The following is a 6,480-nucleotide window of genomic DNA, read 5'->3' as shown; positions in this document are numbered from 1 at the left end:
GGCTATTTCCGAGGGTTAAGTTGGCCTAGTTGAGGTAAGTATCTTGCCTAACTTTGTGTGGGAGAACTAACCCCCTTAGGATTTGGGATTAATTGTGCTATTTGTGTTATGTGAAAGTCATGTACGCAAGGTGACGAGTGGTTACACCGATTATATGTTGTATTTGACCGGTTTAGATTATTTAGACTCTTTCCATGCCTTTAATTGAATTACCTTAACATGTTATAGCTCTCATTGTTAATCTACTCTTACATTCGTTAATCTTCCTTTACATGCTTTAATTATCATTGTTAACACTTGTTCCATCTCTTACTTGTTGTTTTGCTCTTATGTGATTTAGTTGAAATAATTGTCTTACTTATTGTCTTGTTATCTCTTAAATTGTTGAATTACCTTTGCTTGGAATTGTTATTTCATGGAGTATTTTCTCGTTGAGTTATTGGTGTTGAAGTTGTAAAAGCCGTTATCACATGAGGTGAAGTTGTTAATTGTTGAGTTATCCTTCTTGTTGAGCAATTCACACTCATTTGTTATTTTTGAGATTTTTGTACACATTGTGGTTGAGCCACGGGCTATTTGTTGTGAAAACATTAGTATTGTTGATTCTGGTGGCAAGTTGTGGCATATGGACACTTGTCGTGAAAGTTATGATTATGTTGTGATATTGATGTGCATACGCCGGTATAAGGATATGGGTTAATGTGCATGCAGCGGTATAAGGTGGGATTTATGTGCGTGTTTCTAGTAACGTAATTACTTGAAGCCACGTGGCGTCATAAGGTGGGCTAAAGTGCGTGTAGCTATTTCGGGAAAAATATTTTCAAAACTATCTTAATGTAAGGCTCACGTGGCTATATAAGGAAAGATTGTCATTGAAATTGAGAAATGTGAATACGAGGCGGTACCTCGGTTGTGATTCTTGTTATTTACAAGGCGGTACCTCGATTGTGATTCTTGTTGTGCATCTCATGTTGGAAATAATTATTGGTTGAACAGTTCTGTTGCTTTTATTCTTCCTTATTTTATCAGTTTGCTATGTATTTGGCTAATTTATGGTTCTCATTCATTGCTTCCTTATCATTGTCTTTATGCTTACAATTCTGTTATTACTTTACATTATTAGACTGCTTCGTTATTATTCATCTCTCCATTTTCCATTACATCTAGTTATTATATTTCTGTTCTATTTATCTTGTCCTAGTAGGTGTCTTGACCTTGCCTTGTCACTAATCTACCGAGGTTAGGCTTGATACTTACTGGATACCGTTGTGGTGTACTCATACTACGCTTCTACACATCTTTTTGTTCAGATCCAGTTACGTCTTCCTATGCTGGATGTTAGTGATTGACTATTATATGCCTTTCGGAGACGTCAAGGTATACCTGCACGATGTCCGCAGGCCTCAGAGTCACCTTCCATATCTTTTTATTTTGTTGTTTTCTTATTCAGACAGTGTTGTAGTAGATATTCTAGATTATTCTGTAGAGCTTATGACTCATTTCCACCGGTTTTGGGAAAAGTGTTGTTGAGATCCTATTTTGGAAGTTTATATGAGTTTATCAGTCTTGCTTTTGTATCTTTGTTGATTATTTTTGTTAAGTTATTAATAATGTTAGGCTTACCTAGAATTAGAGACTAGGTGCCATCACGACATCCTAAGGTGGGAAATTTAGGTCGTGACAACGCAGCAACAGAGAAGCTTTATTATGGTTATTTTTGCCTATTGATTTCTGTTATCATATTGTGTTATGAAATTGAGAAATAATGACATTCTGGTGTCCTCTGTCATTTGTATTCTTGTTTCATTTATTACGTGATTATTCGTGTCTCTTTCTCGTGTTGTTCTTTCTGCTTATCATATGCACATGTCTAGTCGGTATCTTTTAAGTTAAACCTCGTCACTAATTCACCGAGGTTAGTCAAGATACTTAATGAGTACATGGGGTCGATTGTACTCATACTATACTTCTGCACCTTGCATGAAGATCTTTGAGCTATGTAGCTGTAAAAGACGGAGCCTTGCATTAAAGACGTGCATGTGTTCTAGATTCAAGCTACCTCTTGTTCTTTATAGCTTAAGATTCATCTCTGTTTATGTAAATTTCAAATAGACATTGTATTTATTCTTCATATTAGTTTGTAAATCAAATAATAGAGGGTCTCTCGGAAACAACCTCTTTATCCTTCTGGGGTAGGGGTAAGGTCTGTGTACACTCTACCCTCCTCAGACCGCACTAGTGGAATTCTACTGGGTGGTTGTTGTTTGTTGTTGTTGACTTGTACTACCAATCCTTGGGTTATTGTATAGAAATTCAATTATTTCTCTCGTTGGGTAATATTAATTTCATTAGAATTGTGTTGACTGTTATTTGTCTTATCTAGCGGGTTGGGTTAGTGTAACACCCCAAAAAATTTCGAAGTACTTAAGTGTAAAGCCCCGTAAAATTTTGCAAAAGAAAGTAATGTTTCGTGGTGCTGAAATGGTTTTATGTGTTGAGTATTATAGAACTCGCCGCGGCTTGGACTTTTTGGGTTGAAAAATGCATCGGAAAGTAAAGGAAATTTTTTGGCGGAAACGTTCATTTCTACGGTCCATTATGCGAATGCAGAATCACTCTGCGGACTGCATAATGGCCGCAGAGTGAGGCAGTTAATGGGGTAAGTTGGAAACAATTATGTGATCGACTATGCGACCGCATAACTGTTATGCGGTGCACTATGCGATCGCAGAATAGTTATGCGGACCGCATAGTGACCGCAGACTCAGGCAGATTTTTGGTCATTTTGGACACCAATTATGCGACCGATATGCGGTCCGCATAACCATTATGAGGTCGCATATGCGACCGTAGAACCTGTTCCGGAGCTTCACTTTTGGGTTTTTAAAACCCGACCCTACTTCGTTAAATACACATTTTGGTGAGATATAATCTGACATTTTAGAGTGAGAGAGAGTGCTCTAGATTGAGAAGGTGTTCTTCAATAATCGTTCTTCAATTCTTGCTCAATTTTTGGAAGATTAAGAAGGCAAGCTGACTAGGTCTTCATCCTAGAGGTAAATTCTACACCCTAAACCCTAATTTCAAAATCATCTGAAAATGGGTAATTAACAATATAATGTTTGGGCATGACACTTGATTATTTTACATGCATGTGATATCAAGGGATGTAGGAAGATTATTGAACTAAGCATGGTAAAGATTGGGTTGTGGGATGATGGAATCCTCCATAAAAGGACCTAGAAACCTTGTGCACACCTAGTGTTTGATAAAATGCTTAAATGAGCTAGAACCATGATCATCTTCCTAATTTTGATTCAATTTGTTATATTTCTAAAATAGATTGAAGTTTCTAAGAATTCCGGAATGTTTCAGAGTTTAAGGAAGCTCAATTGAGGTATGTTGGATAAACTCTTCTCTTAGAATTGAATCCCACGATATTCATGTAAATTATGTAAGTCCCGAGTGATTCATTATGAAACTAGCTATTCCGAGTAAAATTGGGTTGAAAGAAATATGTTCAACAAGCATCCCAAATGCTTTATTCATGTTATGTTACCAACTGAGGATGTGTTAAAATATGGGCCGTGCATTAATAATGTTTCGATTTTAAGTCAAATTTAAATGAAGGCTATTATGCCAAATTTTGTGAAATATCTCTATGTGCCTTAGACTCTAAATTGCTCACATGTGTACTACACACCTTGATTTGAATTGTATTTGTTGTTGATGATGATAACGATGTTTGAAATTGATAAGGCGAGCATGAAATACTGAATATGGCCAATGTGCCAAGAATGATCTTAAATATGGCCAACGTGCAAGTTGATGTCTCAAATAAGACAGCCTAGCCGACCGGGTCGTGATCGGACACCATGCCGCACACATGGTGATGATTGTGCTGGAAATTGATAATGATAGTAATTGTGGTTGATGTCTCTAATAAGATGGCCTAGCTGATCGGGCCGTGATCGGACTCCGTATTAAATTTACGGTGGTATTGATATTGATAGAAATTGTGGTTGATTCTCTAATGAGATAGCCTAGCCGATCGTGTCATAATCGGACTCCGTACTAAATTTACGGTGGTATTGGTATTGATAGTAATTATGGTTGATTCTCTAATGAGATAGCCTAGCCGATCGGGTCGTGATCGGACTCCGTGCTAAAAGTACGGTGGCATTGGTATTGTGAACACTGGTATTGCGGACAATGGTATATCGATACTAAAAATCTCCCAATGTGAGATATGGAAATTAATTTGAACACTGTCTTGATCCTAAATTGAGGTTTGATGTTGATTAAGGCTTTCATTGATATTATGATAATCTTGTTTGTATTAATTGTCATTCTATTGAGAGGGTGTTTAGTTATACATACTAGTACTATTCGACGGTACTAACGTCCCTTTTGCCGGGGGCGCTGCATCTTTCAATGGATGCAGGTGGTTCCACAGCAGGAGATATTGATCAGTGATAGCAGTGCACCTTCTTCCCAACTGACTTGGTGATCCCTTCATTCCGGGGTCATGAATCTTTTGTACTTGTGTATTCTGTTTGAGGTATAACCGGGGCCTTGTTGCCGGCATTATCGTTGTACTCTTCTTTATCTATAGAGGCTCCGTAAACATAGTGTGGGTTGTGTATTGGTGCTGGGGAAAGACAAACTATGTATGTTGTGGTTGTATTACTTGTCCATTTGAGACTTTAAAAATGATGAAACTATTGGAAATGAATTGGTATTGTAGACATGAATACATTTTCGTCTAATTAATGAAAATATGTATTATCTCTATTCGTGGATGAGTTTGGGTAGAATGAAATCTAATAGGCTTGCTTGGTCGGGTTCACTCGGTTGAGCGCCAGTCGCGCTCCTCGATTTTGGGGCGTGACAAATTTGGTATCAGAGCCTAAGGTTTTAAAGTGTCCTAGGATGTCTCGGAGCCGTGTCTAGTAGAGTCCTTATTATCGGTGTGTTGTCGACCACATCAATAATTAGGATGCTACATGGGCATTTAGGAATATTATCCTTCTTTGATATTCTGAATCGTGCAATGAAACTGGTTGTGAAACTGTTCTTCCTCCAACTCGTGCGTTGAGGTTCAAGGTAAGTTTAAATGCTCTTTTGGTTTATTCCAAGTAATGTTGTCATGTGACATGACGAAAGGGTAAAGGCTTGAATATTAAACAGATGGAACATGTATCATGTTGAATGAATAGTATGACATATGAGACAAGTATATCATACCATGAGCATACTTTATATGACAAGAGTGCTAGAAGTGATTTCCCACTTCGAAAGTGGCAGTGACGTGATAAATGAGACATAAGCTTAACTAGTACATGTGGATAGTGTGGGAGCCATGTATATGATTCTAAGATGTAAACATGTTACATAGGCACGTGATATATGAAAGGCATGGCCTAGAGAGTAATGATAAATGTGTAGGTCTCTCACGGGATACAAGAAGTTATGAATGGAGAGTTGATTGAACCCACAATGAGAAGACCCTAGCACTATGAACGTTATAAGAATCCTAGGAATGTGCGAAGTGGTGTTACACTCCAAAAAGGATATTGACATGAGGGAGTTGGATCCCAAGACTATGTGGCTGAATAAGAGTAAAGAACGTATGAGGTTAATACCATGGTGACTTAAATATCCCTAATAGTCGAACATATATATGAGGGATAGAGACATGAGACATATGTCCCTAAAGTTGCTAAATTCAAGACTTGTGTCAAAATGTGAATCATTCACCCCAAGTGGGGGAGGAAGGGCCATAGAGAGGCCACTTAAATACAATGAAACAAGAGTAAGACCATGTAGCTATGATGTTTGAATATTTTATTGAAGACAGGTGTAGTCTAGAAAAGAGATAATGGGTAGAATATTTCTCTGCAAGGATATGCTAATGATAGACCACTAGTACCCCAAAAAGTTGGAAGGTTAAGGAAGGTAAATTCTTCATACATGGAAATGTGAATGACAGGGTCAACGATCCTAGAAACTAAGAGTATGTTTACAAAGGGATTTTCTACTTGTTAGGGGGTCAGGAACAATGGAACCCAAGGAAGTAATATAGGTCAAATGTGAAAGGTTGCAAGTTTTTGGAATGAGTTAATCAAGGATTTGAGATTTAGCTAAACCTCTAAGACTTTAAGAAAGACGGAATGAGTAGGAAATATAAATGTGATGTCATAATAACCCAAGAGTGCATCAGTACTTAATGGAGAGTCTCTTAAGAATCTTACAAGCAAGGAAGTGTTAAGTGATACACGGATGAACACACTTTCCCACGGATATCCCAACAAGTGTCGAGAGGCGAGCAGGATAAATTCCCAGCTAAGGGAAAAGACCACGTAATGTATGGAAGAACGCATGGCTATTCACTAACTAGGAAGAATGAGGCAAGCAAAATTGGAAGAAAATCTATAAATTGAGATGGTCATGGTTATCGCAAAATAGTTCGTATTAGAA

Source organism: Nicotiana tabacum, chromosome 17, assembly GCF_000715075.1.
Source record: "Nicotiana tabacum cultivar K326 chromosome 17, ASM71507v2, whole genome shotgun sequence".
NCBI classification, from domain to species: domain Eukaryota; kingdom Viridiplantae; phylum Streptophyta; class Magnoliopsida; order Solanales; family Solanaceae; genus Nicotiana; species Nicotiana tabacum.
This window is presented reverse-complemented; position numbering follows the sequence as displayed.